At 40.3% G+C, this 12,442-nt stretch overlaps 1 protein-coding gene across 1 annotated transcript in view; it reads left to right on the forward strand.

Annotated features, from left to right (window-relative positions):
* The first annotated feature begins 11,042 nt into the window (after positions 1-11,042).
* The window catches only part of HAPLN1 (hyaluronan and proteoglycan link protein 1), a 64,174-nt gene continuing 62,774 nt past the window's right edge, over positions 11,043-12,442 (forward strand). Inside the window, exons 1-2 of the mRNA XM_042787862.1 lie at positions 11,043-11,093; positions 12,008-12,194. The gene's annotated coding sequence lies outside the window, so the exon portion shown is untranslated. The remainder of the gene's footprint in view (positions 11,094-12,007; positions 12,195-12,442) is intronic.

Here is a 12,442-nt window from a genome sequence, read left to right on the forward strand (position 1 = left end):
GCAGAAACAGCTACCTCTTACTTTACTGTGAATCAGCATAAAACTATGAATTGATAGGTATACTTTCTGATATATTCTATGTTACACCTTTCTAAGTATACTATAGAAGAAGTTAAGTGGCTTCAGGAGTAGAAGTCTATTTTAAATGAAGAAATAGTTACTTAAATCTGCAGAAAATAAGGAAGTTTTAGATCATGTGTGTAAAAATAATTTCTTCACCAGTTGGGGTCTGATCTGCCTATAAATATCAATAATCTTGCTGCATCCAATACCTCATAAATACCTCTTTGTTAAACAATGTAATTTTCTGGTTCTCTAAAATGGAAATTAATAAACAACTTCCTGGTAACCTAAGAATTCTTTTTCATTAAGGCTCTTTCCTTATAGCTCTTAATATCGGAAAGCTGCCACCAAGATCAGTAGGCAGACTGCCTAAGGAAGGCAGAAGAAATTATTTTTATTTTATTGTTATATTAAAGGAACATGGAGAATCCAAAAATCAATATCCAGAAACCTACTTCTTTCAAACTGACTTTCTGTACAGTAGATTGCATAGATGCCTTAAACTACATGGCTCAAATGTCTGCTGATATGAAGAAAATAGCATATTTTAAATGACATTCAAAAAATACTTGAAAGTAAGGTAGTGTTGCCCTCATTGTTCAACCTTGTTCTAAGAGTTTACTGTGACCATGAAATTTTTTCACTGCTGGAAAGAAGGATAAATCCTTTCACAAATTACTTCAGTAATGCCTTCCTGTTGCAAAGGTACCCGCAGACAATACTCAAAGGACTGAGAAACACGTTATTTCATCTCTGTTGGAATTATCCAATAAAATAATGCACAAAGAACTGGACAAAAAGCTACTCTTAGCTTCATCTGAAAATTAGTATATGACACAGGAAAGGACTAAAGAAGTTTCTTTTACTGTCTATGGCATATTTGAAAGAATTTTTCACTGGTGAGGACAGAAATACTGTCAGATTTAAAAAAAGACATGCACACATTTATACATTATACACAGCATTATTTTTAAAAGTACAAATGAAACAAACATAAAAAATGCCTTTTTAGGAGTGCAAAATATTTGTGAAACTATGAAAACATCACTGTACTTATTTACTACACTTTTCAACAAATTAGTATAAGGCCAACTTTTTTCTTTTTTTTTTTTGTTTTCTTAGTCTAAGCAGTTATTACAGCTTATCCTAGCTGGTCAGCTAAACCAGTTCTTTGCCTACTGCTTGTGGTGAATGGTTAGTGGTTAAGCTTGAAAAGAGCAAAGGCTCTGAAGATAGGAAACCCTCTCCAAACACCCTGATCCTCTTTATAGATCAGGGTAAGGGTCCCTATGACTGGAGTTCTGCAGGGTTATATCCTGGATTGCTATTTTAGTTTAAGTCCTCCACAAATGACAGAAACCCTCTATTCATTCTGTCTTTTGGCCAGCAAGGCTTCATCAGATTTTTTTCTCTTACCATTTCTCATGTCTTTACCTCTGCTTCCCTTCTGCTAGCTCCTCTACTGACAGCAGTGGTGTACCTTTTAAATTACATACATTTTCATGTCACTAAGGATAAATTTGCATTTGTTGAGAAAGTATGGGGAAAGCTGCGCTAAACTGAAAGATGTTACTATGTGGGGCTCGATTTTTAGTAATGTGGCATAGCCGACAACTATAAAACTTCAGCATTCCAAAAACATTTGGCTCTCCTTCTTGTATGAATGGTTTCATAGATTATTACTCAGAATTTATGCAGGTGAAGTTAATTTCAACCCTGGTGAATAAGATTTTTCTCCCATTTAAATTGTTTTTTTTTAAATAACCATCCTCATTTTAAAAGGAAAAAATCTTTGAATCTGGTCTCTTTAAAACTCTGTTTCTAACTATGCTCAGAAGATATATTTCCATATGAAAAGCTAAATCAACGTTTTCTTATTATATTGATTTTCCACTTACAGTAACTGCAAAGATTTTCAGTCCTCCTAAAAAGAAGGATCAAAGTCAACATATTTTTATAACCTGATGACTATTTTCCACATTGAATCATTCAACAAATTAAAAATAACAGTCTATAACATTTAAAATCAGGTTGAGAATACACTCCAATGTACAAATGCTGCACTTCTAAATATTGAAAAATATTAAGTTCTTGGCAGCCATATCTTGTGTGCTTATACATGTAATACGTTTACACTGACAGAGACTCCACTTCAAAATGCTCCACCCAGATAGGAATCAAAAGACAGTATTGTAAAGATTCACTGGATCTTGTCACAAGTTAGACAAGGTCTTTGTCCCTTGTGGCAATTTCTCCAAGGATAAGCAAAGAGAAAATGAGAATAACTACATCCAGCTTTCCCTCTTGTTTTAGTAGGTACAGCTACAGTGACGGTACCCAGCACAGAGGACTAGTAAAATTATCTGTGTGGGCATACACATATTGAAATAATTCTAGCACTTCCAAAAAGTACTATAAAAGCCATACATACAGGTAAAAATACTGCTATCAAAGAGGAGTATTCTATTACAACAAAACAGCAGGACAGAAAACTTCCTGCAGAAAACGATTTAATAGACTCAAAAGACAAAGTGAGTACTTTCTTTGTAGAGAATCATGCAATCCATAACTTTCCAATAGCACCACAAATAACTTCCACAGACTGCTGTGCATGACAGCTGATACTGAATTGCCTGAAAAGCTCAACAAGTCATTGTTACACTATTATCCCAGAACTGTTGCCTATACAAACTGCCCCAAGACAATTCTTTAAAAGAGAGAAACAAATGGCTGTCACGTTCTTCTTTTTCACTGGCTCATGACTATCCATCAAAGTGTTTGGAGAAAATATTCCTTGATAGCTAGGACACAAAAATATTAGTAGACTTCAAGACAATCATCAGTAGAGCATTTTAAACTATGCAAATGGTGAAACCTCTCAAAGAGCTTTATTTTTCATAAAATATTTTTCAAATATTAACACCTCTCATTTGATGCATGTCCCATAAGAAAGTGATATTGGAGCTTCACATGGTTATTAAAAAATATCCTAGCTATTACTAAAGCCATGTAGCTACAATCAAGATGATCCTTATTTAAAGAAACTAATGAGATTTGACAGAATATGAATTTAAGCCTAAACATCAACAATGTCATACTGTCAGCAAATTAAATATATTAACTGAAAAGTGTTGCATTTTATTTAAGGCCCTACCATGCAAAATGAGAAAAGAGGTCACTCTGGACCTTCAGGGAATCTGTTCTTACAGAAATTTTAATTTTGTTCACAACCCCTGGGAAACAAAAATAATGAATTGCCTTGCTCAGAGATGTAAGAGGTGTACCAGTCACACACTGACAGTATTACAGTTCATATTACCTCATCTACCTACATGAAATATTCAGCTAAAATAGCAATAGTAATTGGGACTAGATAGTATGCTCCTTTACTCACACTAGAAATCCCATTTCAACGGAACTGCTGATCTGAAAAAGTGTTAGTAATTTCCCAGAATAAGTGGTATACCATGTCTGTCTCTTGTTTCAGTCAGATGCAAAAGGGAACGGGTTTTGTATGTTTTAAGTGTAATACAATAGCTCCTTACATAGCATGGAAACTGTAAAATAAGGTAGAGTGAGCCACACATTCTTTAAAGAAGGACTCTTTAGGTCAGTTACTGACAGCAACTTGTAACTGTAGACATCTGAGCATGTGCTCTTTTGGATGACAAAAATATTCACCCATCTAAACTTCAGACTGCATCTGCAAATCCAGGCAATGATATGTGCAAATAAAAAGTGACCCAAAACTGCGCGACACAGTTTCAGTCGTACATATTTCTAAGCCAGCTGGCCTCAAATCATGCGCAAGCCAGCTTGAAGGCTTAGCTCTCTGCTTCTGGACAGCAGCTGGTCTTTTGCCCTGGTATCTGCAGGCAACGCAGTGCCTCTTCGGCAGCCAAGTGGCGATGGCTACTGGCTCCTGCATGGGCTTCATGATCCAAACTCTTCTAACACTGAAATTTTTAGAGGCGCTATTATTTGAAGTTAAGTACAATTTCCCACATTTCCAAAGGCCTCAGAAAACACTATTAAGCACAAGACAAATGCACTGAAAAGTTGCAACTCCTGCAGCAGAATCCTAGCCTGGAGGTACAGAGAAGGTCACAACACAAGTCAGGACTAGACACCATTTTTCCAAGCTCACTGGCATGCTTTCTACCTGCAGAACAGACACTTGAAAATACACCCTTGGAAAGCTAAGCTGTCCCTTTTTATATCAGTACAACTAGCTAGTTAAAAGCTGTACTGAGATTGCTCAGTGCAGATTTTGGAGAGTGGCCAAAATCTTCTCTTTGGCACTTCAGTTCTGGTAATTCGGGAAGACATGCAACAGCAAGCAAAAAAAAAAAAAAAAAAAAACAAAAAACAAAACAAAAACAAAAAAAAAACCTATTGGTAGTGGTGGTTTGGACTGTCTAGTAGTTCAGTAATAAAAAGTGTTTTTTCCTGTCTGAATGGCTTGAAAAATGACAGCAAAATCAGGAACAGTGCTCCAGTTTAACAATATTTTGCTGATATTAGTCCAATACTGAGTGAAAACTGCCTTAGTTTTCCATGTGAGAAGGCCACTCCTTGGACTTTTAGTTTTGAGACTACCACAACTGCCTGGAATCTACTCTTTCATTATATCAAATAGCAGTTATATTCATGCAGATTGAAAAAATGTTATCTAGTCTTTGTGGGGGAGTACCTGTGATCTTTCCGGCATGATACGTTCATTACACACAGAGAAATCACTGAGTTTCCAATAGTCACAGTGGATGTTCACTGACTATTTCTGAGACCCAATTGACATTGCAGTCATATGCACTACTTTTAACAAATGAGTGTGGTAAAAGCAAATCAAGTAATGTGCAGGAACAGATGATTTTTTTTCATCTTAATGGCTATCTGAAAAATCATGATTTAAGACAACTGAAATTGATAGTTTAAAAAAGTATCTTATCCACTACTGAACTTGCAGTTCAAACATTACCTCCAATATTTTCCTTATCACTCCCTAAGACATATTTCAAGCATTGGTTTTCTTCTATCTAATGGAATAAAACCTGCTTATTTATAGGGTGTGCAGTGCATGAACACTTGTGAGCCATTTGACATCTGCAGGAGGTATAGGGTAAATGCAAAGTATTTTTCTAACTTGCCTTCTGATAGGAGAAAGTTTCCTGCTTCTGCTTATACACAACATTACAAACTCTTTCTTCTTGTCTTCCTTCTCTCCTTTTTGCCTTCTTTTCTTCTTGATCACACTCTATTCCCATCTCACCAATTCATCTTCAGGGTCTCCTACGAAAAAAGAAACATAATTAAGAACAAAACGTAGTGAGCCTACAGAAGATGAGAAGAAAAAGCATAACTGATCTGGTGTGTTGAAGAGGCACAACTACTTGCAAGATACAGTATTAAAAGAATTCTCAGAAAAGCCTGGAGCTGGCCCAAGCTTAGAATAAATCCAATCAAATTCCAAGGCAAAGATAACATAGATCAGAAGACAAAATCAATTAATATTCTGGAGGGAAATGTGTAAAGATTGTGTGATGAAGTGCCAAGTCAAAAGTGTATTTATATGAAAATGATTCACCCGATATTATCGGGCAAAATGAAGACCACGCAATTCCTTTTACAGAGCCCATACATCTATCTCCAGAGAAACTGGTGTTAGAAGTGATATAATCTGTATTTTTTTTCATGAACTTTTTTCAGTGCTCCATTTCTTAAGCAGTAGAAACGAGAATATTGTAAAAAGATTATGTAGTCAGGAGTATTAAACAACTATGAATGTCTGAACCTTGGTCACACTAAAACCTGACAGCCTGAAGAAAACAACCTCATACTGTAAAAAGCCTGACTTGTGAAAAGAAAGACAAAACACTGTAGTCTGAGAAACTATAAATAATCTCAAATGGAAAGCTGGCTCTTCAGCTGGCATAAAATAGTTTCCTTGATCTTCAGTCAGTTTGGAAAACTAATGTTTTAATATATTGACTTTTGACTATAATTTTTTTATTCATGTTGATTGATTTTGCCCCATATTTGTATTCCTCTTCCGTGATTTTTATTTTTTCAGTAGTTTTCACTAATATGTAGGATTTGTTTTAAAATTAGTATGTTTTCCTAATTTTTTTCCTGTAGATTTCTGTAGCTTTATACCAGTGAGTCATAGCGTCCACCCTGACGAATTTTCCAAACAGAGGAAGTGCATAACCCTCATTTTTCACCATATTACTAGCTTTCACCTTACATGTTCTTCCTCAGAAGGATCAAGTGTGCTTCATTTTTGCTGTCAAGCAGACTCCTTAGCAGCTTTCTCCTTTACTGGCTTAAGACTGAACTTCTCACTGTATGTGAATATATTATCAAAAGATAATCACTGTTAAGCTAAAACTGCACATTTACAGCATCTAGCTTTGAATTCAATAAGAACTGAGGACAATAGCTAAGGTAAACAGAAAAATTTTTTAAGCACATCAAGATCATGGAAATATTGTCAGGCTACTCCACTGAGTACTACAGCATACGATTAGCTGCCAGAGCCCTGGAGTTTCAGCTAGCTGTTTATTATTCTTTAAAGAAAGTGATTCACAGTTATTAAGAGTGTCTAGAAAAAAGAAGATCACTGTCACATGAACTGGAAGGTGAGTGAATGACTGCAATCGAAAATCAAGATGAGTGCCAGCAAACAGAACTGAGGGAGCGTCTGAAGGTGGTACTGTCTAGGGTGCCTTTGGGACCAGTGTCATTTAGCAGATCCAGTACTGATCAGAAAGATACGTCTAAGAAGAATGCTACTGAAATTTGAAGAAGACTGTAAATAAAGGAGCACTAAGAACAAAAAACAGTTGCGTAAGAAGAATGGACTATACATTTCTCGTAGGACAATAATCTTGCAGGAGGATGTGCCTGGCACTGTTCATTAACACCTGATTTTTTGGCAAATCCTAAATGGACTACACTGCAACACTGAGGAACTCTTAATTTCTGTATCAGCTGTGTATGTTTATGGTTGCAACCCCTTCTCCCCCCTAGAAAATCCAGACAGGCACCAACTACTGCGATTTGAAAACTTCTAAGGATAATTTCAGGATGGCAGGACTTTTACATGCTTGAAAATTGGGTAACTCCAGAACTGATCAACCCAAGCAAGAAAGTCTAAGAAGTGATAAACCTGTTAACAACAAACCAAACCAAACCCCTGAAACTTTTTGTCTCTTGTTCTTTTGGTTTATCAAGAAATATATGTTTCAGCTGTTTTCCCCATATGCTTCTCCACAAATCCTGAAAAATAGTCAGTTTTAAGTGGTACCAGTGAGTATTTCCAATTTCTTTTCAGAAGTGGTCGAATGCAGCATGAATCACAATATTTGCTTTTGCAGAAAATAACATCTTTGCATCCATATTGAAAAAGGAAAATTCAAAATCTTTGGTACAGTGATACTGAACATTCATTTTTTGACTTGTTGCCATGGTCTGAGGTGCTAGGAATGACAATCAGCAGGCCTATGAAGTTGCCCATCATGACAGCACTACTAGGTAAAAGCAAACATAATATCCGTTCATCTTATCTCGGCTGGGTTTAAGCAAATAGCTTTCATTCTGCATGCTTTCATGGTCAGATACTAGGGGGAAAAAAAATCTAAACTATGCTTGGAAGAAAGGCAATGTAACAGCTTTCTGCACTATTATAGATACAATCCTGTGTTTACTTATGCTTCCCAAAGATGATGAATGCACATGGAGCAGTCATCTGAATGTGGAACTCCTCTTCAGCTGGAGTTAACTGAACATCTCGTTAAAACCCTCTGCAGTATTTATACAGAAACATCACTACGAAGATATGCAGATTAGGCCTCCAAATGTGACAGAACAATATGAAATCACTTTTTTTTTACTTTTGTCAAGTGCTAATCAGGAAAGTACCTTTGAGACAGTACACTAACTCACGCTGTGCTGTGCAGAGCTTTTTGCTTTTAACCCAAGACTCCTGCACTATCACAACTGTCTTCTTAAGCGAAGCTTTTAGTTAACATTATGCTTATTTTGAACTTACGTCTTTGCTCGACAGGATGACAATATCATAGTAGAATTTAATACATGGAAACATTCACACTGCCTCAGAACAATGTTCATCTAGCCCAGCATCTTGCTCAGCAATATGTAGTAGTGGGGCCTGAAGGAGATGAAAAAGACAGCAAGGGAAAAATGAGCCTTCCACTGATACATCCTCTTGGTATCCAGCAACCAGCAGCTTAGGACTTCCTCAACCACAGACTGCTTCTGAGTAAATACTCTGCGCTAGACTTTCAGCTACACATCTCTCTTCAATTATAAAGCCCCTAAACCTGATATAGCATTGCAGGTGGAACTCTGAGTTTAAAAAATGGCATAAAATAAACCAAAACAATGGAATTTTATGAGCTAATGCTCTTTCCATTTGTTTCAAATGTATGTACCAAGCTGATAATTTTTCATCAAAGATTCAGGGGAAAAACAAACAAACAAAAGCTACCTTAATTTAGTACCCACTCAGTGAATGCTATGGACTCCCCTAATGATAGAGCTGGGAGGAATTTCCACTTGCCACTGCTTTCTTTCCACCCTCCCATCCATTAGCAAAAGGAATAGGTATTTTGCTCACACTGCCTGTGGGCTTTATACAGTATCCCAGCATTTTTCTCATATGTTTTTAGATGCACAGAGATGGAACATTTCAACTCCACTCAGGCTACGGTTGGCACAAGAACAGCTTGCCACCTCTGTAATTTATAAAAAAACATGTTGTGTTGGTAAGATTTAATACCGTTCCATTAGCAAGTCTTCAAAGGCTGTAACATGCCAGAATTAATTTTAAGATATACTAGAAGGCTTTATGTTAAGACTTGGTGGTGTTTCATTTTCTGTTTACCTGAACCTGATTTATAATTGGAAATTACAGTGAAAATCCATACAGGTTCACTTTCCAGGACATTTCTGTTGTTTCTTTTGGTTTACTACCGTCTCATAATCCAAAAATAGGGCCCCTAAAAGACTCACGGACATAAACCCTACAGCTCAGGCACTAGATCAGGGCATCAGCGGCGTAAGTTAGCTGGAGTCTATCACCCCCCCCCAGTAGCCAGCAGCCAGCCCCATCTAATTGCTGTGGCTTTCCCCAGACATTTCAATTTCTCCAGCTCTCATCCAGTGCTATCGCTGGCACGGCCCTTTTCATCTTTCAAAGTATTTTGACCATTCCAAAGAGGGAAAAAAAAAAAAAAAAAAGGGAAAAAAAAAAAAAAAGTGTCGTTGTACACTAAAACCAAAACCAACCAAAAAACACCTACAAATGAGACAAACAAACAACCCGAAGGGGAGAGCCGAGGAATGGAACGTCTTGAAAAATAGCGGCAGTGGAAAAACTCGGTGAATGCCCGTTTTCGGGTCATTTTCGCAGCGCTGCCCGGAGCGGGGGAGCCGCGGGGCCCCGCGCCTCGGCCCCCCCAACCCGCCAAAGCAGGGGGATGTGAGGGGACGGACACGCACCCCCGGGGCCGTGCCGCCTCCCCGGGGCGGGAGGGACGGAGGGGGAGAGACCGAGGGGCGAAGGGCCCTGAGAAAAGGCGTGGGCGCGGCCGTCCCCCGTCCTCAGCGCGGCCTGCGCCCCTCCGCGCTAGGGCAGCGGCCCGGGCGGGAAGAGCGGCGGCCGGCCGCGGGCCCCCGGCTCCCCGCCGGCCTCCTCCCGCCCCTCGCCCCGCCGCCGGAGGTGTGTTTTCGCGCCGTGCCCCATCAAAGCCCCCTCTGTTATTGAAATATGAGGCCACTTCCTCCCCGGCGGAGGCCGCTGGCGAGGATCGGCGGGGTGGGGGGCGGTCGCTCCGCCGCCCTGAAGAAACGTCTCTTTGTTCTGGGCGGGAGGGGCCGGGCCGGGCCCGCCTCAGTCCGGGACACCCCCTCGGCCGCCCCACCCGCGTCCCTCAGACACCCCCTCTCTCCGCCCTCACCCCGGTCCCGAGGGGTGTGGGCAGGCCCGGCCCCACGCCGCGGTGCCCCAGCGCGGAGGGAGCGCGGGTGCGGGGCCGGCTGGGGCGGCGGAGCGGAGCCGGTCTCCCGCCTCGCTGGTGCCCACCTCTGCCTCGGTATTTTACCTCGGAGAAACGCGCTGCGCCTCGTTTATCACATTTAATAACAACCGCGAACCCGTACCCTGATTGTTCGTTTGTTTGGTTTTTTTTTTGTTTTTTTGTTTTTTTTTTTTTTTTTGTTTTGTTTTGTTTTTTTTTCTTTTTTTTTTTTTTCTTTTTTTTTTTCTTTTTTTTTCCCTTCCAGTGCGATCTGCTGTGAAGCAGCTGATGAGACACGGCAGTGGCTGACCCCTGCTTGGTGGCTCTGGTGAAAAGCGATGTCTTCAAATGTGCTTTTGCACCAGGATATGTTAGGCTCTGGCATTTCCCAATCAAGTAGGATTGATGAGCTGTGGCCTCTTTTGATGGTGGAGGCTGAGAGTTTGACACCCACCATGATAAAAGCTTAGCAGGGTCCGGGCTGAAAAAATTATGTTGGAAACTTGCAGTGAATGTGACAGTTAATTCTTCTGTTTAGCACTGGAGAAAGCAGGGGGAAAGGGATGAAATTAATCCACAAAACCAAGTTGCCTGGGTTACCTGAGTTTTCTAATCTATCAGAATTTAGAGGTTGAGGATTCAGACACACGTTTCCTATCACTGTTGCGAGATAAGGCATCAGGAACTCTCGTTTTTCAAGTGGAGGAAGAGCAACAAGACCTGCTTTCAATTCAAATAATATAATTTGGGCCCCAGTTTGCCAACCTGTAGTACATCATCAAGGCTTGGCCTGTTTGGTTTTTGGTTTGGGTTTTGTTTTGGGGTTTGGGGTTTTTTGGTTTTGTTTTTGGTGGTTTTTTTTGCTTGTTTGTTTTCCTTTTTTCCATTATTGTTTGACTCAGGTTTGGTTTTTTCTTTTTTTTTTTTTTAAATAACAGACACATTTACAGATGCAATAATGGCAGCACATTTTGTCTGCAGTTCTAAGAGGTGAGGTTTAATGTGTATGCTTTTCATGCCATGGGATTTAGGGTGTTAAAGCCACATTTTGTATGGATTTTAGCAGACTCCTTTGGGGTTGTTTGTCTCCTGATCTGAAATGCACCATAATCCAGACATTTTTGGTGCTGGAGGAGCACTTTGGCCAGAGGTGCTGTTTAGAATGTGCATAAAGACTTGGGGCCAACAGTTGCCTGGATTAAGGTTTAGTGATGCTGGTGCTGTGAGAAAGGCATGTTCTGTATTTGGGGTGTAATAAGAGAAGTGGGCTTGTTTCCTGGATTAATAATTCAGTTGGAAGTTGGGGGTAAAACAGAAACACAATGGGATCCTGTTAGGTCCAGCTGTTTCCACCCCACTACACCCCACCACCACCACCTTTCATGCATCACTTTCTCCCAGTCTGAAACCGCGTTCCCACCTTCAGAGTTAATGGTAGGGTGGGGGGTAAATAAGGAGTGGGGGCTGGGAGTAAGCGGAGGCAAGTGGTCAGAAGTGTCATGTTTCTCAGGGTGTCACACACCCTAAATCCCTAAATTCAATGATCCCTTCACAAGGAACACTACCAACATTTTTTATTTTTTTTTTTTTTTTTTTTTTTTTAGCCCCGTGTAGTTTTTAGCTCGGGACTTGTGTGTGTTGCGAGAGACTTTTTTAGGTGCGGATCTGGGAGGGCTGGACCTAAGGGGCGAGGACAGGGACCTGAAGGGACAGGGCAGCACACTGGGACTGGGACGGGGTTGGGTGGGTGTGGGTGGGTGTGAGAGAGAAACCGCGTGTGTGGGTTTATTTTTTCCTCTCATTCCTGGGGTCTGAATGGAAAGCACGTTGAGCTGTAATTAAGACATCTTGGAGGCGTACTTAACTCATGACGTGTTGCTTTTCTTTTCCTCTCGGTGAGAAAGTGGCTCTCTCTTGCCTGAATCAGGTCCTCTGCCACCCAGAGCCACAAAGAGACATTCGGGACTTAGGCACACACACGCACACGCTGACTTAAGGTGAGCACCAAAAACTTCCTCTGCACTTCGCTGTCCTCTGTTTCAAACTGCTGGAGAGTACTGAGAGCATCTCAACTCAGGAGCTCTGCGCAAGGTAAAAAAAAAAAAAAAAAAATTGAACTTTTGGGAAAGGCTTTTACTCCTTTATTTCTCTAAATCGGATGGGGATCCAGTAGGCAATGTCTGTGGCATCAGCTCCAGGGCTGCACTGAAGGGATTTTCAAGCGATCTAATTTGGCAGCTGAAGTGGGGGGCGAGGGCGAAAGACGGATTGAAACTGCCTAACTTCAATGTGTTTGACTTTAAGTGCTCTGTGTTACCAATGGAGAGATCATATTGCAA

This window comes from Tyto alba, unplaced genomic scaffold, assembly GCF_018691265.1.
Source record: "Tyto alba isolate M040663 unplaced genomic scaffold, T.alba_DEE_v4.0 Super-Scaffold_13, whole genome shotgun sequence".
NCBI lineage: Eukaryota > Metazoa > Chordata > Aves > Strigiformes > Tytonidae > Tyto > Tyto alba.